At 46.7% G+C, this 24,943-nt stretch overlaps 1 protein-coding gene across 1 annotated transcript in view; it reads left to right on the top strand.

Moving 5' to 3' along the window:
* The first annotated feature begins 8,533 nt into the window (after nucleotides 1–8,533).
* Nucleotides 8,534–24,943, top strand: part of LOC144753328 (neuromedin-U receptor 2-like) — a 217,123-nt gene continuing 200,713 nt past the window's right edge. Inside the window, exon 1 of the mRNA XM_078641064.1 lies at nucleotides 8,534–8,958. The gene's annotated coding sequence lies outside the window, so the exon portion shown is untranslated. The remainder of the gene's footprint in view (nucleotides 8,959–24,943) is intronic.

Here is a 24,943-nt window from a genome sequence, read left to right on the forward strand (position 1 = left end):
CACGCATACACTCTCCTATCATTTAGACATACAGCACACACACATTCACACAAAATAACCCACCGATTATGGTTTGGGAAACTGAAGGCAGTGCATTAAGCTGCAAGTGTGGCTTGGAAAAAAAGATGGCTGCTTGTCGTTTGGAGGTACTAGGCCTTGTGGGCGAGAACCTCTAGTAACACCAATATAGACTTTGCTAAAAATGTAATGCAACCCATTGTCATATACAATGCCAATAACTCAAACTTTAATGCTGCGAGACCTATTGCATTGCAAATGCTTGTTTTTATAATGTTTTCTGTGAAGCTTCCAGATTCACGAGCTTCTGAGCCACTCCTTCTCAGTTGCTCAAAGTGAAGCTCAGTGGGCATGCCTTAAATAGATGGTGCCAAAGATGGATGCTAAGAATATTGCATCTCACGAGAGGGCCTAATCCCATGAGACTTCAGCGTGGGAGCATCGGGAAACAGACATCCTCACCGCTAATTCATCAGAGCTGTTGCTGTGTTTGGGATTTGTAAAATAATTTTGATATGGGATAGCAATTCACATGCTGCTCTGGCTACAACAGTGAGGCAATGTAAAACAGCCCAGTCCTTCGCTAATTAATGTTATTTTCAATAACTGAATGCCAAAACCATGGTTATAGTTATTTTTAGTCCACTAGGAGCACCCTTCTACCACAACTCAGGCCCCATTCTTGACATTTGCAGGGGTGGGGGGAGCTCGCCGAGTTGCACTACGCAGAATTCTGTGGAGCTGCATATAAACTCAGTGGAATTCCGCGGAGCTCCGCTCTGCCTTGACAGTGAGACTGAGAGCCCATTTGTTGTAACAATCTGTACAGTGCAGGGAGTATCTGTAGCAGACACCATCAGAGGACCCAGTTACAACAAGTTGACTAGGCAGAGAAGCATACAAAGTATGAGAAGTCTGGGAAATGTTCTGCCTAATAGGGAATGCTACTGTGAGAATTTAATAACTTCAAATCCATCGCTATGGATGGATCAACTACTTGCACAATTAAGCAAACTTTATAAGAAGGTGTCTGAACAAGAGATGTGATATGAAAAGACAAAACTTAAGTGCTGAACTCACCTGAAAGTTGGCTGGCAACTGGAACGTAGGTGACAAGGTCTGTGGGCAGGCATCATGGGGAATCAGTGTCCTAGGGCTGGTGAGTGCCGCTGGCCATGGTTGTCATCCTGGTGACCAGAACTGCCCCGGGACTGGACTGCTTCAGCCAGGGCCCTTATGAGGGGCCCAGGCGGAGCTGGCAGAGGGAGAGAAGCAGTAAGTGCACACAGAAACAAGCACTGGCGTTGCCAATAGGTTTCGCATTTAGAAAGTTGGAGCTATTGGTTTTGTAAATGACATTTTATATTTATATATCGTTATTGGCATTGTCAATAACAATATATAAATATAAAATGTCATTTACAAAACCAATAGCTCCAACTTTCCTAATGCGAAACCTATTGGCAACGCCAGTGCTTGTGTTTGATATACGAGTCATAGGTTCCAATCGCTCAGCGACAGATCAGTGTGTAAATGTACTTACTGCAGATATCTTTGGGTAACCCGTTTATCACAAGTTCAAAATGTAATAATCTTGTATAAATTGTGCAACATTCTGTGGCTGGTAATTAAATAGGCAAGCCTTCGATACCTTGCACAAGTTTTAATGGCAATAGTGTATTATTTAACAAACACATACAAATATGTTTAACTGTCAGTGAAGCGTATAGTCAGACTGCATACTTTATATGAAGTTACCGTAGGTGAGAGTCCGACAAAGTTACAGGGCATCTTGATATAAGTGACCTTGGCCCCCGGACTCATGCCCCCATTAAATGCCACCAGTTTCCGGCCACAATAAATCATTAATAAGTCACGCACAAGTATGTCTCGCAGTGAATACAACTAAAAGTAAGGCCAACATAAATCAAGCAGGTTACTGCCGGGTTGGAGGTGCGTTGCCGAGAAAGTGAGATTGTGAGGCAAATAGCAGCGTAAGAGAAACACTGGCGCGTGGGAGGAGCGAGGTGAGAGTCATGAGCAAGAGACAACTCGGTGTTTATGAAAAAAAGGGAAAGGCAGGGAATTCTGGGGGGTGAGACAGAAGCAGGAGAGGCAGTGGGAGATTTTATTTATTTATTTATTTATGCATTTTTATATAGCGCGGACTTTACCCGAGGGTGTCAGAGCGCTTCACAAAAGGAACAGAAATGAAACATAATGAGAAACATTACAAAAGAACAGATTACAAAAGCATACGTTACGTTACATAAGGTAATAGTGACATTTGTGAGCAAACAAAATACATGAGGTAGTAAAAATTGTGAGCAACCAAAAATACATGAGGTAGTAGAGGTAATAGTGAGACAGCGGGAGAAAGGAGGAAGAGACAGCGGGAGCGAGGAGGAAGAGACGGCGGGAGAATAAATCTGCATACTGCCTGCTTGTAATTTACTGGCTGCCCAGCTGCGGGTGAGAGAGCACTGCGTTTCGTAGTCTGCTTTCCATGTGAGAATGGAACGACGGAGAAGTAATGGACTGTTCTAATTAGGGCCTCGCAATGCTGGCAAATGGCCGGAGGGAAGCCGGATTGGGGCAGGAGAGCCTGGTGGGGGGGTGGGAATGCGAGGGAGGAGAAGTGTGGCAGGCGGGTAAGGGAGATGCGTGGAGGGAAGCCGGATGGGGGCGGGAGAGCCTGGTGGGGGGGCGGGAATGCGAGTGAGGGGAGGAGAAGTGTTTTAGGCGGATTAGGGAGATGCGCGTGCTTGTGTGGTCACGTGACCCGCTTTTGTGGCCACGTGACCTCACATGCACTGTGAAGAAACTGCAGTAGTTTCACTAGTCGATCGAGCCCTTGAATTTTCGCCTATTACATTCGCAAGCGAATGATAATAGGCGAAACCTAAAAAACCAGGAGTGGGGCGGCGAGCTCCCTAGGTGTTGAGGGCTCAGAGTGGGGGTGAGCTGGAATGACTGCGCTCATGCTGGGGGCATGGTCCAGCACACACGACACCCATGAGGCTTCCTGCTCTTGGCCATCCACGAGCACTCAACATAGCAGCAGCATTAGGCACGCAGCAAATAAAAGCTTGGTGATGTGCCTCACCACGTCCCTCATCACAGGTATTCTCCCCACCGGGGAGGCACCAGCTGCAGCAGCCACTTCCACAAGCACAGTTCAGCAGTCTCCTGCTGGTGCTGCACCAGCCCTGTTTAGTCCATGCGGCCTTCCTGCAGGCGCCCAGGTACGAGGTCGGTACATGTCTGGGTTCTGATTGGGTGCGAGGGTCACGCATGCCTCAGAAAGAGGAGTGTGGTGAGACCTTGATGTCAGAGGCGGAAGCTAGAAGTTTTCTACGGTGAGTGAAATGCCGCGAAGCAAAAACCTGGAACATCAGTCCCCGTACATGGGGAGAAAAGGTGCTGTGTGACCTATCAGGCTGCTGCATACTAGAGTATAGGTGTGTATACACATTTAATGGCGTCACATCAGAAACCGTAGAAGGAACTCTTGTGAACCCAGTTTGTGTATACCAGGGGTGGGAGCGGCACCAGTAAACTCCGCTGCACGGTAGCGGGAAGTGGAGTTTTTTAACCCTGGGCGTAGCTTGCGAAGTAGCGCTACGCGTAGCTACGCGAAGTGCACTTCGCAGTACGCGAGGTACGCGTAGCTACGCAAACGGCACCGGATGCTTGTCCGCACTGTGCAATCAGTGCAAACGGCATCTTGCACCGTGCAAGCAGTCGTTTTCTGCCGCTCGAGTAGATTTCTACTCGAGCGGCAGATTTCTGAACGCGGACTGGTAGTTTCTTATCGCCAGCGGTCGCGAGCATACGCGACCACTCGCAATGAGAAACCTGACCTCCCCGCGTTGAGAATCTCGCCGGGAGGTTTATTTTCCATACTTGCGATCCGCAACTAGATGTTGCTGATCGCGAACAAGGGAAAAGTCTTGCCGGAATGTCATTTTGCTTGCTCGTAGTCGCCAACTTGATGTTGAGGACCGCGAGCAAGCAAAAAATGACCGCTGCACTACGCTTCGCGTGTTTGCTCTGTGCTACGTGCAATTCGCTGAGTGTGAAGTAGCGCAAACTTTGCAAACTATGCGAGCGTAGCGTAGAGCTTTGCCCAGGGTTAGAGTTTTTGTTGAATTTCGCATTCAAAGCTGAGCGCAGAGTGTCCAAAACTGCGCAAGCTCCGCTGATGGAGCGGAGTTCACCCCCCACCCCTAGAAAGGTCTTCCTTTTTCTAGTGATATCGTTGTGCTTATGATAGTAGAACAATTGTATAATAATTATGAAAATAATTATGCTAGCTGCATATTCAAACGAGTATAGTTAAAAAACTAAAACAGGAACGGTAACATTTGTAGATTAGTGCACACTAGAGTAACATTTAAACAATTGTTTATGTTACAACACTTAATAATTCTAATCTTTTGAGTACATCTGTCTGTGGCAATTCTTCTGAAATAAAAGTGTCTTAAAAAGATTAAATACTATTTTTGATTTACAATTTGGTATAAAGCAGCTATTTTTACAAGTCAGAAGGAAAATCCAGTAACTTTCCAAATTACCCTCCGATGAAGAAACAGACTCGTACTACAAAAAGAAAAAACATTGGGTTCATCGCTTTTTTACTATTGTCAAGTAGTGTCCAACGTGTTTTAATAATTCTGTTTCTACCTATGTGAAATTTGAGGTTTGAGTAAACAGTTATGAAGCCTATTTCTGAGCCCATACCTTAAAATTAGACATTGCTTTGAATTTAGCAAGGGATCAATTGTGTAGAAATATGTCAAAGTAATAGATGTAAAAGATAAAGTGGTAACAAGATTTAATCAATCAGTAGATTTGTAGAGCACTTTTTGTCATCCGGGAAGGTATCAAGGCGCTGGCAGGGTCTAGTTGATCAGCCAAATATCCCGGTCTTCAGGGGCTTTTGGAACTCTGGAAGAGATGGGGAGGTCCGTAGATGAAAGAGCAGCACGTTCCATGTCTTCGCTTCTAGGTAGAAGAAGCGACCTCTGCACCTGCTACGTTGGATTTGGGGTGAGGGTTAGAAAAAGGAACACAGAGCAGAGATTTATAGTGGGCTGATGAAAGTTCAGGCAGTGGTTCAAGAAGGCGGGTCTGCAGTTGTGCAGGGCCTTGCATACATTGTTCAGGATCTTGAACTGGCCTCTTGTCTGTATAGAGAGCTGGGCCGGACTGCCCTTAGCGGGCACCGGGCATTTCCCCGGTGTGCCGCTGGGGTGAGGGCCGATGTTGGGCCCCTGGGGGCCGTTTTTGTTACAGGGCTGTTTTGCAGGATAGCTGCAATATCGCCCCCTGTAACAAAATCGGACAAAACAGGCCTCGACAAACAGCTCGGCCGCACCCCCAACCCCCAGGGGGGTGGCGAGCACTTTGCCAGGGCCAGTTTTGGTTCCCAGTCCGGACCTGATAGAGAGCCAGTGGAGTACCCTGAGGTAGGGGTTGATGTGGGTTTGTCGAAGGAGATCCAGGATGATTCTGACAGCAGCATTCTCTATAGTTTGTAGTCATCAGAGGAGGTGAGCTGTTATCCCTACGTAGAGAGTGTTACCGTAGTCCAGTCAGCTGGAGATGAGGGCCTGGGTGATGGTGCGTCTTGAGCTTTAATGTAGTCATTTGAATATTTTATGAAGTATGTAGAGGATGATGAAGTAGGAGGAGGAGATGGAGTTGAGTCCTCATGGTGAGCTTGTTGTCTAGAATCATGCCTAGCATGGTCAGTGGGGGTAGGAGTAGGTCCGAGTTCTGAGGGCCACCAGGATGCATCTCATGAGGAGCTTTTGTTTCTGAAAATGAATACCTCTGTCTTGTCCATGTTGGACTTTAGGCAGCTGTCCTTCATCCAGTTGGTGACATCTGTCATGCATTTCTGGATGTTGGGCTTGGCATTGGTGGTGTCTTCAGAAAGGGAAAGGATGGGTTGTGTGTCGTTGGAACAGAATATGAAGTTCAGTCCATGTGTTTTGATGATGCTGGCCAGAGGTGTCATATAAATGTTGAAGAGGGTTGGGCTGAGTGAGGATCCTTATTGTATGACACAGATGATTTCCTTGGGTTCGGAGGTAAGGAGGGGAAGCAGACTTTTTGCATTCTTCCGGTGAGGAAAGAAGCGATCCATCTGAAACTGCCTTCTCTAAGACAAGCAATATTAAATAACTGGGAGAAGCTGCAAGGCATGTAATAGATTGTTGATTATATAAGCTTCAGGCCCCTCTAATGTTTCCTTGGGCTGTTAATTTTAACCAATTTTCCCTTCCTCAGTTTGAAGGCCTCAGAAGGATGAAGCAGTTATTCCAGGGCTTTAAGTGGGCTGGGTCTGTCCGGATCTGAGCACCGGCAGTTATTTTCAGGGGGCCTCGAAACGGGTCTCTATCGGGCTCTATTTTCGGGCCTCTCAGAGGAAGTCTGTTTTCTTTTCTTTTTTTCTTGGACTGTAGTGAGAGCATGCACATCGATGTGTGCATGCTTAGATGTCATATGAAAATGACAAGTGGAATGTATTCTTTAACGGCGCAAGGACCACCATGCTGAGGCGCAACTAGAGCCAAATTTCAGGGGGGGGGGCTGCTAAAAATTTCAGTGGGGGTTGACTCTTCCAGCAATATGCAGAGTAGAGCTTCAGGGGCTCTTAGAAGGGGTGAAAAACAACATAGCCTTGTTAACAAGTAAATGGTATTTTTAAAGACCTGTGAAGTACTCGGGTGCAGCTGTGTGTGTTCCCAGGAAGCTGTCTTAGCCGGTCTGACACACACAACTGCGGGGGCGGACACTGAAGCGATTTGAGCTCAATGAGTGTTGCGCGCCTGCCCCCATGCATGTCAACAACTCCGCGTTCGCTAATATAGAGGTTGAAATAGACCCCATCCCTCAGTGTAATATGCACGCTGCAGGTGGACTAACACGAAACTGAGTATGATTAGAACTGATCGGCTTCCAGCTGCTTATTGAGTCTGGAATGACTGTCAGCCAAGATTGGATTGATAAGACAGGCACTCAGGCAGGGAGGGATGGGCCGGTGACTGAGGGCCAGTTGTGAGCCGGTCTTTCAGATGCCATGTGGCCCTTTTAATGTCTTTCCATATCCTACGGCTGTCCTGCGCGGCCCGAAGGGGGCCTGAACGGCCTCGCTGGGGACAGTGATCTCTGCTCCTCTCTACCACCCAGGGGCCAGATGGAGGCCCGCACTGTTCTTCCCCATCCCCTGCCGGGCCAGCTTGCTCCTGTGCGGGACACTGGTCCCTACAGCCATGACGTAATGCCAGGTGAGCCGCGTTGTAGGAGGACTCTGTTGCATGTTTTGACGGGGGTGGTGGCTTCATTAAAACTCACCCCTGTGAAACTGCATTGCATTCTGGGAGCCGTGCTTCTAGTACACTCAGCCTCACGTGAAGCCACCCTATACGGGAGGTGTCTGCCTGGGCATTTCACAGGATGACGGCACTGATCTTGGAGTACTGGGGAGGGTGTATGGCGTTATCCATACCTAGCCTTGCTGGAATAAGGAGGGGAGAGAATGAGCCTGAGCGGAGAATTCCAAATCTGATGACACTCTGAGGAGTCCTAGAGCTGACGGCTTGTCAGAACAAGGGGTACTGCTACACTAGTCATCTTTATTTAGACCACACCCCTACTTAGATAGGCAACACCCCTTTGAGGTTTGCCCCGCCCCTTTTAGAGCACCCCCAGTTTTTTTCCCCACTTAAAGTCCTGAGTTATTCTACCCTGCAGGTGGTTCGAATCCGTGAATGACAGACCATCTAATGCATGCCTTTGTGATTTACGTACAGCTCGCTGAGTTACCCAGCAGGCTATAATTGTTTCAGGGGACCGTAGGATATTCCAACCGGTTTGCGTAAACCATCAAATTGTATCCAATCCTCAACTCATGGTGAAAAAGAAAGAAAGAAATTCAATACTAATATAATTTTGGGAATGTCTTTGTCAGCTATCTTGACATTGGTTAATTAAGGGGCATACCTGGGGTTTTGACTTATGCACGTTGACCTGTTCAACACATAATTAGGAAAGGCTGGTGAATATGACAATATTTCCATTCACTGCTCAGTGACGTGATCCACGCTTGAAATGTTCTTGATCAAGAGCATATACCCACTTGTTTTGTACATTCATCTGTCGGATTTACAGTGTAATGCACTGTCAAACTTGTGAAGACGGCTGAGGGAGGGGCGCTGGCTTACTATGTAATTTGGTACAGTGGGGAAAGTGTACAGAAAAATAGGGCATGAAACAAAAGGAAAAATGATAAAACGGGGCACGGTTAAAGCACATCAAAAATAGAAGGAAGGGTGGGTATAAAGGAAACAACCGGGGATGCGCGAAACATGAGAAGAAAGAGGTGGAGGTTGCGGATGGTGGCGAGAAAGTGCCAGGAATGAGAGAGAGCGAGATTAGACAGAAAGAGAGAGAGAGAAGTGAGAGGGTCACCGAACAAAACAGGATAGATTCAGACGGAGCTGGGACATCAAACGGAAGGGGGTAACGTAGCGAGTGGGGGAAAGGTGAAGACAGATGCTGATTAAAAGGTAGAGCGAACAAACCTGAGAAAGGGGGGGATGAAATTATGTCAGACGTTGTCGGAGAGCATGAGGATGAGACGACAATAAACAAGGAGGGCGGAGCAGGGAGGCGCTCAGTCACTCAGATAGCGATTCTTGCTGTGTGAGGAACAGCCACTCGTTGACGAAGTCCGTGAAATAGGCAGCGAACGGGATGAGGCTGTAGCTTTTATGTGTATCATGTGCGCGACCGAGGCTGCTCCTACAGGGCTAAAGTCTAACACATCCGTGGACCTCACGGTGTTTTCCGAAGTACCCGGGTGTTTCAGGGCGCAAAGGATCCTGCTGGAGAAGGCGCCGCAACAGGCACTGGTGTGATTCTAAGCGCGTGAGTTTCGAATTTTTTTCATTCACTCTCTTTGGAACTGACTTTCTAGTCCATCTACACATCATCCATCCACTTGAATTCCATCCCTCTGTTCATTCAACGATCCATAAAACACCAACGTATGAATCTATCCATCCATCCATCCATCCATCCATCCATCCATCCATCCATCCATCCATCCATCCATCCATCTATCTATCTATCTATCTATCTATCTATCTATCTATCTATCTATCTATCTATCTATCTATCTATCTATCTATCTATCTATCTATCTATCTATCTATCTATCTATCTATCTATCTATCTATCTATCTACCTATCCTGTCTGTCTATCCGTTCATCCATCCATCCATTATCCATTTCATTCCATCATCCATTCATTCATCCACCCACTCTGTCTCACTCACCTTCTGTTTGTGTTGTGCTCGTCCTTATATTTCACGCGGTTTCAGTTTGAAGATGTGAGGGCTCCTACTACATGAACACTGTTACCCTCCTGTTGCTGTACTTCAGACTCAGCTTTCATAAGTCCTCCCCGTTTATTTCCAAACAGTGCGCCGCAGGGACGTGTCCTGACGCCTGAGCATTTCTGCGAACTGAAGCCCTGAAACCTTATGCCCTCTTTATACTTTATTTAAGTAATGTCACTTGTTCATATAGCACGTCTTCGCGTCCTTGTTCTCAGAACCCCCCCCGTGTCCGTTCCCTTTCGCCATATCTGCTTTCGTTAATCTTCACATGAACATGGAGAGGACCTGGATGGACAGAAGAGGCAGCAGGCTTGGGGTGGATGTTCATATACGGGGCGTGCACGCTCCGGCACGTCCCTGGTGCTTGTGGGAAGACGAAGACTGCATTGTGCTTTCTCCCTCCCCAGCTTCTCTTAGGATTATCCCGTCCGCCCCGACGCCTCCATATACTTACTCTTCCCTTACAAAGTGGCCTTTCCACTTAAAATATCTCCACTCCACTTACTCTCGATAGGTTCTAAAACCTTCTATCAACTTACTTTTTCTTTGTGTGAGAAAAAGTCAGAAATTTCAGTAAGACTGAGAGGCATCCTTACTCCGTTCCTCCCTCCCTCCCTCGCTCCCTTTCCTCTGACTCCATATCACCCTTGTCTACTTCTCTCCAGTTACTTAGCAAGGATGCCATGGGCCCTGGTGCAAAACAGGAACATGGCCCCTTTGGCTGCTGTTGGGGCAGTAAAATACAGCAATTCTCTGGCTCTGAGCCCCGGTGCCACAGCACCTGCTGCACCAGTGGTAGCTACGCCCTTTCGTTCTCTCTGTGCCCAGTCTCTTAACGCTTCCACCCTCTCGCTCTTTGTATTGATCTCCTTAACTCATCGCTTCGTTTGTTTTGCTGCCTCCTATAGCTCCTTCTGCAACAACCTTTGGCAACTTTTACTTTACATCGTGTACCCTTCCACGCGAGCCTCTCTGCTACCGTTCAGACTTCATTTATTATTATAATTATTATCATTATTTATATAGTGCGAACTCGAGCAGACGGTATAGGGTACAGGAGCAGCAAATACATTACACAAGGACTCATTCATACTTTGTTTTTTATCTCTAGGCACTAGGAGATTACGTCATTTGCACAGAGTCATACGATTTTAAGCTCACGCCGAGACTCGAACCAGGTTCTCCATCTCCAAAGTCAGAGCTCTGGCCATTATGCCACACTCTCCCTCTTTTAACTTCCTCTTATTTCTTTCAGTCCCTGTCTTACCTCTTTCGTTCCTCATCCAATCTCATCTTCTCTATCTCCATGACCCTCGTTTTTTAAAAAAAACCCTCATGCTCTCCATTTTGTTCTACTCTCTTGTAAATATCGCTCACCCATTCTCCTTAGAATTGCCCCCATATTCAAACGCCACCCTTCTCTCGACTCTCCACCATTTTTTCCGTTCTCACCGTTCTTCTCCCAAGCGGCTACAGGACTGAATCACAGAGGTCGCTGCTCCAGTAATCAATGTGCACACAGCATGCGCGCTGTAAAGCACAGCGTCCGTGAGAAAAGGAACTTTACAGGTGAAAGTCAGAAAGAGCAGAGCAACTACAGAAAAAACAAAAGAATATATATAAGGAAGTCTAAAAGGCTGCTTTAAACCTTGCCATGCTAATCAATAGTGCAGCAGAAGCAGTGGCACCATGGCAAGCAGTGTATGGAGCCCACATTATTCCAATTAGCGGCAACACATTTTTTTGTACCAAACAACTAGTGGATTTGTGGGTGCTAGGGTGGGAGATTTCCCCTGCATTCAGGCCCATGGTAATCTTGCTACATCTCTGACCATAATGCTACCGGTGTTCTCCTAGGACATGGGTACTCACAAACATTTTCCCAGAGGTCGCAAAGTTTGTGTCTTTGGTGTGACCGAGAACCGGGTGTAGAGGAAGCGAAGCATGTATATCCACTGGCTGAACTCAATTTTGCAATGTGAAACCAGAAAACCTGGGATGAATCCCGGCTTCTCCACTTGATCAAATTGTGTGACCCTGGAAAAATTATTTTATTTCAATTTCCCTCCTTTTACTTCATTATCACATGTAAAGGACCTCGAAATACATGACTTCAGGATGCATGCTGTACAAAAACCATATCCTGTGCTTGGATGTAATCACTAATGGCATTGTTGTCAGGGTGGGGAGGGACAGCATGAAGGTTCCTAAATTCATGTTTGAAAACCATCACTTAAAAAAATACTTCTGAATGCACTGCTATAATATGATATACTAAGGTGAAATGGTTCGACAGGTCAATTAAATACACTTTTTGAATTTTGATATTTGTACATGCTTGCTGTCTTTAAAAATGAAGGTGTACCTAAAGTTAACAGCCTAGTTACTTCCTTTTGTTTAACTGCAATGAACCTTTAAAGAACTGCTTGCTGCATATAGATTTTTATTTTATTTTAGTGCTGAGTCAGTTTACAGCAGCCCAGTGCTGCTGCTCAGGGCTCACATGTAAAGGTCAGGAGGGCCACTTTGAGTATCACTCTCCTCTTCCAGCCGCGGCGCGTGGAGGGAGCTGCGGTGGGGCAGAAAGGCGGAGATGGGGAGGGGCAGGGTGGGGGTGCTAAAAACCGGAATATGGATAATTGGAGGTAATAAACAACTTAATTCATTAAAAAAAAATTGTAGCGTGCGCTGCATCGCATTTTGGGATGCAGGATGCGCTACAAAATTAGTTTTATTTATTAAATTGTTTACTTACCTCCAATTATCCATATTCCGGTTTTTAGCACCCTCCACCCTGCCCCTCCCTTGCCCAGCCTTTCTGCCCTACCACAACTCCCTCTATGGGCCGCAGCTCAGCTCAGTCCTCTCCTCTCCTCCCCTCCCCTCCCCTCCCCTCCCCTCCCTTCCCCTCCTGCTTTCACATGCCTCCAGTTATTGAGCTATTTGGCTATTTGGGGTAGTTTGCGCTTAGGGCTCCAAACGTTCTTTCCACATAAGGTATCCACACCAAATGTGCATTCCTTTTTTCCAACGACCAAGGGATTCCAAACGTACCCAGGGTTTGTGGATTCCTCTAAAGAGCACCAAGAAAATAGCCAAAATATAGGTGCATTTGTTTTTTGGGGAGGAATAGGAAAAGAGTCAGTCAGATAAAAGTATCTGTATTTTTTTCTCCTAAAAATGGCATCAACAAACAGTTTGCTGTGCTAAAGTCCCCTTTTCCCCAGTGTTCAGGAAAATGCAAAGCAGAATAAAAAAACTTTTTATACCACCGTTTTGGCATTTTTCAAAGCGGTTACCCATGTTTCCTACTTTTTGTGTGCTTTCAACCTACTTCCAGTTTGTGGTGGAAACTAGTCTAAAACCCATGCGTGATCCAAGAAAGCTATACATTTCTGAAAAGTAGACACAATTACAAATTTAGCAAGGGGCCATATGTGTTTATCCATCAAGGGTTTCCCAAAGAAACTAACTGTTGAAATAAAGAAATATTGAAAATGAGCAGTAAAAACAGCCATTTGTGACAGCTGTAACATTTCTTTACTCTGGCCGATTTACAAATGCAGTATACCAGTACGTTCAATAGACTATTCTGATTGTAGGAATATATAGGATTTGGGATTTGTAGGTTCTCCAAGAAGCTCAATTACGAAGAGACAACACCAGAGCTGCACTGTGCAATGGGTTTTGTACGTGAACAGAGTATAGCACAATTAACATTGGTGAAATATGTAGAGTGAAAAATGTTATCAAGGAACCCAATGTATTTCTGAAATGGGCGCAAGTTATGGAGTTTAGGAGCAGTGGGTTTTTGTACATCTTTGAAATTGTGGGTACCCATACTAGCATGTGATTTAGGGGCATATGTAGGTAGCCGTTTGCGATTCGCAAACACCGAAAGTCGGCGAATTTCAGCGTTTGCGAATCGCAAACGGCGTTTTGATATGTAGGTGCCACTTAGCAAAATAAGGAATCGCAAAAATTGCGATTCCTTATTTTGCTTATAGCATTTAAAGAATCGCAATTTTGCAATTCCTTAAATGCTATGTAGGGTTACTTTAAAAATTGCGATTTTTGCATAAGGAATCTCAAAATACCACCTACTTCAAGTAGATGGTATTTTGCGATTTCCTTATAAAATTACTTTTTTTTTTAAAATTCAAAGTGCCATGTGGCGCACAGACATGCCCTTAGGGCATGTATGTACGCCACATGTACTTACAGGCACATTCCAGGGGTGCAACAGGTGTCCTTTGGACACCCTGGCACTCTTGGAATTGCGATTCTCAAATTGCGATTTTCACACAGAAAATCGCAATTTGAGAATGTATCCCCATTCATTCCTATGGGCCTTTTGGCCCATAGGAATGAATGGGACACTCATTCCTTAATTGCGATTTGCAATTTGCTAATCTCAAATAATGAATGTTAAAGAGTCGCAAAAAAATTGCGAATTTTTACCTACATTCCATTTTGCTATTCTCAAATAGCGATTCCTTAAAAATTGCTATTTGGGAATCGCAAAATGGAAATTACCTACATATGCCTCTTGGAGTGCATTTTTTCTTTTTTTTTCTTTTTACACAGTGGCTTATATTTGAAAGGGACAAATGCAGTGAAATCTAATGGGTGATAACAAATGTTCTACAATTCTATGTTCCCAAATGTCTTCCAATAAAAATGGCACCTCACTTGTGTGAGTAGGCCTAATGCCCAAGGCAGAAAATGGGCCAAAATCCAACATGGACGCACCATAGTGTTCCAGGAAAAATGACTCTTTTTCATCCAATGTGGGTTTCTGTGGATTTTGGGTTCTAGTTCAAGCAGCCCTAGAGAAACATAGCAAACTTGCACATTCTTTAAAACTAGATATCTGGAGGAACCGAAGGTGGGGTGGCTTGCACAGCTCTCACCAAACTTTGACTAAAAACACACATTTTCCTCACATTTCTGTGATGGATAGTTCTGGAATCTGCTAGGGACCACTAGCTTTCTACCATCTAGCATTCCACCAAGTCTCCTGATAACAAGGGTATCTCACTTGTGTGGGTAGGTCTAGTGGCTACAACAGGAAATGGCTAAAAATGCAATATTCACACTTCACATTTTTCCACAGAAAACTGACCATTATTTTGCAAAGTGAGAAGCTGTAGATTACCAGCTGGCACTTGGAGAAACGAGGCAAACCTGCATATTTGTGACAACTAGAAACCTAGGGATGTCTAGGGTGGGGTGGTTTGCATGACTCTCACCAGGTTTGTTCACCCAAAATCCCTTCCAACCCTTAAGGGTTGATAAGAAACATATATTTTCCTCATATTCATGTGATAGAAAGTTGTGGAATCTGTGAAGACCCACATTCTTCCTACCACCTAGCATTTCCTAATTCTCCTGATAAAACTGGTTTCTTACTTGGGCAACTAGAGCTAGTGCCTGCAACAGGAAACAGGCTACAAAGCAAGATGAACACATCATATTTTTCCACTGAGAACATACACTTTTTTTGCAGTGTCGATAGCTGTGGATTTTAGGCCCGATGAGAGCTCCTAGGGAAACCTATCAAACTTAACATTTTGAAAACAAGACCCCTAGGGGAATCCAGTGTTGGGTGACTTGCATGTTTCTCACCAGGTTTTCTCAGCAGAATCCCATGCAAACCTCAAATTTTGACCAAGAACACATTTTCATCATATTTCTGTGATGGAAAGTTCTGGAATCTGTGGGGACACACACATTTCATACCACCTAGCATTCCCTCAAGGCTGATAATAAAAACTGTTCTTCTCTTGTGGGGGTAGACCTAGTGCCCATGACAGGAAACGACCCAAAACGCAACATAGACACATTATATTTTTCCACTGAAAAATTCCACTGTTTTTGCAATTTGGGTAGCTTTACAAATTTCCTTCCCCTTAGTATTCCCCAAAGTCTCGCAATAAAAATGCTATCTCACTTGGGTGGGTACGTCTAATGTCCGCAACAGGAAAGGTCCCTAACCATTAGATAGATACATCACATTTTTGCACTGAAATTGGACCCTTTTTTTACAAGTTGTGGATTTTGAGCCCTCGGTCAGTCTGCACCTAGGGAAACCTAACAAGCCTGCACATTTTTTAAAACTAGGCAACCATGGAAGTCCAGGGAGGCATGACATGCATGTCTCTCACTAGGTAATTTTACAGAGAAGTCCTTGCAAACGACCTTGAAGACCTTGAAGCTAGGTTGTGACGCAACAACATACACATTTCTGGAATAGCAGATACCACAAACATGGGACACCGAGAGGTCTTCCTTGAGCAACTCATAACTGACCTATTTGATCGCACAAGCTTCTTGGCCACATGTGCAGTGGAGTGGGCACAACGATCGCCTGGGCCCATGATCCCTGGAGAATACACCACCCCGGTATATCATAGCTCGCCTCCTCAACTGTAGGGACTGAGATGCTGTGCTCAGGCTGGCATGAGAGAAGGGCCCCCTAAAACACCATGGCACCAACATTTTGATATTTCCTGACTTCACACCCATGGTCCAGGAGGCCAGATGGAAATTCAGTGATATCAAAAACATACTCCGCATAATGGGCATTATATATGCCATGCTGTAACTGGCGCGCCTAAGAGTGGAATATAAAGGGCATCCCAAAATCCTCGACACAACTACAGGCATTGTCGCCTTCTGCAGGACAATCTGCGCCGAGTCCCACCCATGGTCAATCCTCGTCTGTGTGCCCGGGGCCAGAGCGCTTGAACCAATCACCCCCTGCAACACAGGACGCTGAAGCCTCATGGAGTTTGTGGACTTACTCGTTCCAGAATAATTGAGAACCTTGCCACACAGAGACAGCACCAATGACCCACAGACTGTCTCACATTATGCTTCTCAAAAAAGTTGTTCACATACTGTATCATTCGTCTGAGTACAAGCGGACTGACGTGGCCGAGTTACTGGCACGCATCCATGGCGAGCGCCAACTGTTCTATATTGGGAATATTTTCTTCTATTTCATTTTGTTTTCTTAGATCTTATGGGAATCGCTGGATGATGTTTAATCTGGTGTGGGAGGGGGGTGGGCCTGCAGGGAATTATTCCTTTTTGTTATCAGTTTAATAGTTTTAAGTTGTCTTGCACTACTGCATATGTCTCCGATTGCACACTACCACATCGCATTTAGGACACGGTCCAACTACACCCCTAGACACAAAATACAGAGGACATGACTAGGAAAATACAATTATCCCTCATATCATGGAATATTTGCAGCATTAACAATCCGCGGAAGCGGAAACAAGTGCTCTCCTACTTAAGAAGGCACAATGTTAAAATTGCCCTTCCACTGGAGACCCATCCGTTCCCATGCACTAATCCTCCCTTTGCCAAACTGTGGGAAACTCAGATAGATACTTTTCTTGTTATAGTTCATATTCCCTTCCCATGGCACCTGTATACTGATTCATAAAAATGTGTACCATTAATTTCACAGGCCCACTGCTCAGCCCTGAGCGGTAGGTACCAGTACAGATGGGGTACACTAGCAGCTAAGGAGATCCTAATAGTTAAAATATTTTCACCCAATATCGACGACCCTGAATTTTTTCAGGAGCTATATACCCACCTTGATAGCCTGGAGATCAATCACTTGATACTAGGGGGTGACCTGAACATGCCACACTGTTCAAAGACGGGCACAACCAGCGCACAACCTGTTGGCTAACCTCGTGGGAAGTATGTAGACAAATTACTGATTCGTATTCCTTATTGCATGCATGTGCACTCGACACCCAAACACTCTGGGCTTCACATTCTACTCCTCCCCCATGCCATCTGGCCAAGACTGGACTACTGGTTCCTTTCGACAACTGTCCATCAGTGGTTCAGTGACATCACAGCCCTCCCCCGAATGCTGTCCAATCACAGCCCAGTCTTACTCCAGTTGACAATTCTGTAGCTGTCCCACGGCCTATAGCTGGAGATTCTGTGGAGAAGCCCCACTAGATCCTGAATTCCTCAATGAATTACTAACTTCCATTATGGAACATTTCAAATTAAACACAGGCACAGTATGTACTCAGGCCACTCTGTGGGAGGGCTTTAAGGCCTATATCCTTGGAGTGTGCATTTCCAAATAGGGGGGAATACTCCGTGACATTCGCACTCAACGACAACAAACTGAAAAAATATTACACAACCTCGATCAGGCAATTGAAGATGAAGGCACAAATCGGATACATCAGCGGACTGCCCTCCTGGTGGAATTTAGTGACTTGGCTGAGAGGGAGATTAAATAAAAGAGCATGCATGAAAAAGCACGTTATTATTGAGAGGGTGAGTGACCTGGTTGCACCCTGGCCCATCTACTGCGCCCAAACTGACAGCAAAACTATATAGCTGGGCTATGCTCAGATTCAAAAGCCACCATTACAGGCAGTGAAAATATCCTACATGAGTTTTAAAAGTGCTACCAGGATTTGTACAGCTCCAATGCCACATATACTCCTTCAGAGATCACCTCCTATCTTGAAGATATAGCCATGGTGTGGATATCGAATGGCCAACAGAAGTTTCTCAGTGAACCCCTAACATTGGAAGAGAACAGGTAAGCAGCAACAGCACTGGATGGTTCCAAGGCACCAGGCTTACACGGGCTAACCGGAGCCTTCTATAAATCGCTTAAGCAACAACTTGCACCACAACTCCTTACCCTCTATAATTTGTGTTTACCAGCTGGCTAGTTGCCACTCACACTCTGCGAGGCAGTCCTTACAATACTGTTGAAACCGGGCCAAGACCCCAGTAGATGCTCATCCTACCGCACATTATCCTTGCTAAAGCTTGATAATAAAATCTTAGCCAAAATATTGGCCACTAGATTGGCCTTATTGATGGAACAGATCGATTCACAGCACAGTCTGGCTTTGCCCCACACCACGCGACTTCCCTCAATCTCCGGACAATATGTGCAGTACTCAATAAGGTTGCCCCAGATACACCAGTTTCAGTGGCCCTATTAGATGCTGAGAAAGCATTCAACTCGCTCGAATGGCCTTTCTTAAGGGTTTTCCTTATGAAACTGGGAATCCCCCCATTTCTCGCATTGATCATGCAAATATACACCAAACCTACAGCCCGTCTCAGGATAAACAGCGCTCACAGACACAATCTCTGTGCTTCCTGGCACCAGACAGGGCTGCCCACTCCTCCATCTCCTTTTTATTATTGCAATGGACCCCCTGCCAAGGGCACTAGAGTATAGGCACGCTCATCAAGGGCTACAACTTACACATGGCCTATTGTTATTATCACTATAACTATATACAGACAATATACTATTGTTCATTCGGCACCCCTGGGACAACTTACCACCGGTCATTCAAGAGATGACCAGATTTGGTAATCTCACAGGGTTCCACATTAACTAGACTAAATCAGAGCTTTTACCACTCACGGATGCTTCCAACCACTATCGATGGAGTATCCTCTTGGATGGACCGTCGACGGTACAACATTTTTGGCTATCCAACTGTACAGGAATAAGGATTAGGTTCTCCAGCATATCTATGGGCTGGCAGTGGAGGCCCTGACTACACAGATGGACAAATGGATAAAGTTACCTCTCTCAATGGCGGGGCAAGTGGCCATTATTAAAATGGTGGTGCTGACACGTTTTTATTATTTATTTATTAATATCCCTATTCCGCTGCCACAATCCTTCTTCTGTAAACTCTGTGGCCTACTTTTACGATTAATCTGTGCGGGGGGGTGCCCACGGGTGTGATGGGAAACGATGAACCTCCCTTACAAGCGTGGAGGCCTTGGAGTACCAGATTTCTTCCTCTATTACCTTGATGCCCAGTGCCACCATACCATTGGTACACCCAGATGCACATATTCAGTATAAATACGTCCTGAGCACGCTCAGGGGTCATGGGGCAACTCAGATAGATACTTTTCCTGTTATAGGTCATATTCCCGTGGCACCTGTATACTGATTCATAAAAGTGTACCCTTCATTTCACAGGCCCACTGCACAGACCTGAGCGGTAGGTACCAGTACAGACGGGGTACACTAGCAGATAAGGAGATCCTAATAGTTAACATATATTCACCCAATATCAACTACCCTGAATTTTTCAGGAGCTATATACCCACCTTGATAGCCTGGAGATCAATCACTTGATACTAGGGGGTGACCTGAACATGCCACACTGTCCAAAGACGGGCACAACCATCGCACAAACCGTTGGCAAACCTCGTGGGAAGTATTTAGACAAATTACTGATTCATATTCCTTATTGCATGCATGTGCACTCGACACCCAAACACTCTGGGCTTCACATTCTACTCCTCCGCCATGCCATCTGGCCAAGACTGGACTACTGGTTCCTTTCGACAACTGTCCATCAGTGGTTCAGTGACATTGCAGCCCTCCCCCGAATGCTGTCCAATCACAGCCCAGTCTTACTCCAGTTGACAATTCTGTAGCTGTGCCACGGCCTTTAGCTGGAGATTCTGAGGAGAAACCCCACTAGATCCTGAATTTTTCAATGAATTACTTACTTCCATTATGGAAAATTTCAAATTAAACAGAGGCACAGTATGTACTCAGGCCACTCTGTGGGAGGGCTTTAAGGCCTATAACCATGGAGTGTGCATTTCCAAATAGGGGGGAATACTCTGTGACATTCGCACTCAACGACAACAAACTGAAACAAGCATTGAAAATGCAATAGGTCTCGCAATAGAAGAGTTTGACATTTTTCGTTTTGCATATAGATGAGTGGCGTTGCGTGGATGAGTGGCGTTGCGTGGATGAGTGGCGTTGCGTGGGTGAGTGGCGTTGCGTGGGTGAGTGGCGTTGCGTGGGTGAGTGGCGTTGCGTGGGTGAGCGGCGTTGCGTGGATGAGCGGCGTTGCGTGGCTGAGCGGCGTTGCGTGGCTGAGTGGCGTTGCGTGGCTGAGTGGCGTTGCGTGGCTGAGTGGCGTTGCGTGGCTGAGTGGCGTTGCGTGGGTGAGTGGCGTTGCGTGGGTGAGTGGCGTTGCGTGGGTGAGTGGCGTTGCGTGGGTGAGTGGCGTTGCGTGGGTGAGTGGCGTTGCGTGTGTGTGTGGCGTTGCGTGTGTGTGTGTGGCGTTGCGTGTGTGTGTGGCGTTGCGTGTGTGTGTGGCGTTGCGTGTGTGTGTGGCGTTGCGTGTGTGTGTGGCGTTGCGTGTGTGTGTGGCGTTGCGTGGGTGAGTGGCGTTGCGTGGGTGAGTGGCGTTGCGTGGGTGAGTGGCGTTGCGTGGGTGAGTGGCGTTGCGTGGGTGAGTGGCGTTGCGTGGGTGAGTGGCGTTGCGTGGGTGAGTGGCGTTGCGTGTGTGAGTGGCGTTGCGTGTGTGAGTGGCGTTGCGTGTGTGAGTGGCGTTGCATGTGTGAGTGGCGTTGCATGTGTGAGTGGCGTTGCATGTGTGTGTGGCGTTGCGTGTGTGTGTGGCGTTGCGTGTGTGTGTGGCGTTGCGTGTGTGTGTGGCGTTGCGTGGGTGAGTGGCGTTGCGTGGGTGAGTGGCGTTGCGTGGGTGAGTGGCGTTGCGTGGGTGAGTGGCGTTGCGTGGGTGAGTGGCGTTGCGTGGGTGAGTGGCGTTGCGTGGGTGAGTGGCGTTGCGTGGGTGAGTGGCGTTGCGTGGGTGAGTGGCGTTGCGTGGTTGAGTGGCGTTGCGTGTGTGAGTGGCGTTGCATGTGTGAGTGGCGTTGCATGTGTGAGTGGCGTTGCATGTGTGAGTGGCGTTGCATGTGTGAGTGGCGTTGCATGTGTGTGTGGCGTTGCGTGTGTGTGTGGCGTTGCGTGTGTGTGTGGCGTTGCGTGTGTGTGTGGCGTTGCGTGTGTGAGTGGCGTTGCGTGTGTGAGTGGCGTTGCGTGTGTGAGTGGCGTTGCGTGTGTGAGTGGCGTTGCGTGGCTGAGTGGCGTTGCGTGGCTGAGTGGCGTTGCGTGGCTGAGTGGCGTTGCGTGGGTGAGTGGCGTTGCGTGGTTGAGTGGCGTTGCGTGTGTGAGTGGCGTTGCGTGGTTGAGTGGCGTTGCATGTGTGAGTGGCGTTGCATGTGTGAGTGGCGTTGCATGTGTGAGTGGCGTTGCATGTGTGTGTGGCGTTGCATGTGTGTGTGGCGTTGCGTGTGTGTGTGGCGTTGCGTGTGTGGCGTTGCGTGTGTGAGTGGCGTTGCGTGTGTGAGTGGCGTTGCGTGTGTGAGTGGCGTTGCGTGTGTGAGTGGTGTTGCGTGGGTGAGTGGCGTTGCGTGGGTGAGTGGCGTTGCGTGGGTGAGTGGCGTTGCGTGGGTGAGTGGCGTTGCATGGGTGAGTGGCGTTGCGTGGGTGAGTGAATGGTTAGCTGTTGCTTATGCGACGTATAGCACTTAATACTAAAGTAGGCAGACCTTCTTAGCCTTTGTGAGAATAATAGCAAAATAAAAATAAAAACCAGATCAAGTCAAGGACGCAAACGGCACCATGCTATTGTTTATTTACTCAGATGATTTGCATAAAAATGTAACTTGTGAGCACGTTTCTCTAACTCTCCAATAATCCCATTACAACACTTTGTACAAATGAGATTGGGACTCATCCTTCCGAAGTCGAGAAAAATGTGCAACGCTGTGTTGAAGTTAATTTTTTTAATTAACAAAATGCAAATAATGTGGAGAGATTTCAAGTGATTCAGGAATGGGCGCCCTTGTAAAGAGAAAGTACGGCCGGCCTGGGCAGTGATAGGGGAGGAGGGAGGAGAAATGCGAGTCACGGCAGCAGCAGCCTTTGATGTGCCTGCCGGCCGGCCGTGAATAATTAGGGGGTGAGAAATGCGCTCGGAGGGCTGCCTTTGATGTGGTAATGCGAGGCAGGCAGGCAGGCGGCTGGTGGCATTGTGCACGCGCTTTTTAGGGCTTGCGCAAGCGCAATGACCTAAAAAGCACATGCACTTGAAGGAATCGCCAGTGGAATCGCCAGTGGATAAACACTGGATAAGCCCCTATAGAGCTTCGCCAGCTATGCGCTGAAGCGCATCAGCAGGCGAGCCCTAAAAATATTACACGATCTCGATCAGGCAATTGAAGATGAAGGCACGAATCGGATACATCAGCGGACTTCCCTCCTGGTGGAATTTAGTGACTTGGCAGAGGGGTTGGTTAAATAAAAGAGCATGCATGAAAGAGCACGTCTTTATTGAGAGGGTGAGTGACCTGGTCGCACCCTGGCCCACCTACTGCACCGGAACAGACAGCAAAACTATATAGCTGGACTATGCTCAGATTCGAAAGCCACCATTACAGGCAGTGAAAATATCCTACATGAGTTTAAAAGATACTACCATGATTTGTACGCCTCCAATGCCACATACACTCCTTCAGGGATCACCTCCTATCTTGAAGATATAGCCATGGTGTGGCTATCGAATGGCCAACAGGAGTTCCTCAGTGAATCCCTAGCATTGGAAGAGAACACGCAAGCCGTAACAGCCCTGGATGGTTCCAAGGCACCAGGCTTACACAGGCTAACCGGAGCCTTCTATAAATCGCTTAAGCAACAACTTGCACCACAACTCCTTACCCTCAATAATTTGTGTTTACTAGCTGGCTAGTTGCCACTCACACTCTGCGAGGCAGTCCTTACAATACTGTTGAAACCGGGCAAACACCCCAGTAGATGCTCATCCTACCGCACACTATCCCTGCTAAATCTTGATAATAAGATCTTAGCCAAGGTATTGGCCACTAGATTGGCCTTATTGATGGAACAGATCGTTTCACAGACCAGTCTGGCTTTGTCATACACCTTTCGACTTCCCTCAATCTCCGGACAATATTTTCAGTACTCAATAAGGTTACCCCAGATACACGAGCTTCAGTGGCCTATTAGATGCTGGTAAGGCATTCGATTCACTCGAATGGCCTTTCTTAAGAGTTTTCCCCTTGAAACTGGGAATCCTTCCCCATTTCTCGCTTTGATCATGCTATTATACACCAAACCTACTGCCCGTGTCAGGATAAACAGCGCTCACAGACACAATGCATCGTGGCACCAGACAGGTCTGCCCACTCCCCGATCTTCTTTTTATTATTTCAATGAACCCATTGGTAAGGGCACTAGTATATAGGCACGCTCATTGAGGGCTAAAACGTACACATAGCCAATTGTTATTATCACTGTATGCAGACGATATCTTATTGTTCATTCGGCACCCCAGTGGCAACATACCACCGCTCATGCAAGAGATGACCAGATTTGGTCATCTCACAGGGCTCTGCATTAACTAGACTAAATCAGAGCTTTTCCCACTCACAGATGCTGTCCAACCACTATCGAGTATCCTCTTGGACGGACCGCAGAAAGGTTCCACATTTTTGGGTATCCAACTGCGCAGGAATAAGGATCAGGTTCACCAGCATAACTATGAGCTGGCAGTGGAGGCCCTGACTACACAGATGGACAGATGGATAAAGTTACCTCTCTCATTGGTGGGGCAAGTGGCCATTATTAAAATGGTGGTGATGACACTGGTCCATGGCCGATCTCAGATTCCGGGTCTGCCGCCTCTAACCACTGAGCCACACTTCTCCACAAAAGGAATACCAAGCAAATCAAATACGCATATCAAACAAAAGGTTATGAACAAAAGGGACAACAAAGGGAAATATAATAATGGGACCATTGAGAACTGAGAGGCGAGCAAGTGACTAGTATAGCAAAATAACACCAAAGGCAGGATTTAGGGTGTAAGTCCAGAGCATTAGAGCAGACAATCCGAGACCCTTTTAAGGAAGGTACTTGTTTATGAGGAGTCTTTTTACTTCCAATTTGAAGACAACCTTGGAGGAGATTCTGCGTATTTCCGGTGGGAGAGAGTTCCAGGTCTTCGGTGCAGGGCCGAAGAAAGCTCCTTGACACGTTCTCTTGCGAAAGATCTGTGATTTCAGGAGGAGAGAGTTAGCACTCCTAGAAGGTTCACCCCCTCAGATAATATTAGCTTTTGCGCTAGATAACTGGGGGTTTTGAAATGGAGGGCTTTGTGAGATAGACAGGCAATCTTTAGAAGAATTCTTGCTTCATAGGGCAACCAATAAAGGGATTTCAAGACTGGAGAGATGTGCTCTTTACTTTTGGTACCCGTGATGGCGGGCACACAACATCACAGCTATATCACGCCTGTATGATCCGAGGCCAGAGACTACCATGCGGAAACGGGGAGTTTGGGAGGCGGAACTGGGAGCCCCTCTTGAAGACCAAGTATGGGGCTATTTTTGTGCACAAATAAAGCTGGTTTCCATCAATCACAGACACACATTGATACGCTTCAAATACTTACACAGTTGCTATCTCTCCCCAATAGATATTGCCAAATTTGATCATAACAAATCTGACAAATGTTTGAAATGCCAAGCTTATGGAGTAGACTTTGCCCATTTATATTGGGCATGCTCAGTGATTGCCAGTTATTGGGGAAATGTATATGTGCATAACTCCGCTATGGCCAACCATAAAATGACCTCGACCC

The sequence above is a fragment of the Lissotriton helveticus genome, chromosome 5_1 (genome assembly GCF_964261635.1).
Source record: "Lissotriton helveticus chromosome 5_1, aLisHel1.1, whole genome shotgun sequence".
In the NCBI taxonomy this organism is placed as follows: Eukaryota; Metazoa; Chordata; class Amphibia; order Caudata; family Salamandridae; genus Lissotriton; species Lissotriton helveticus.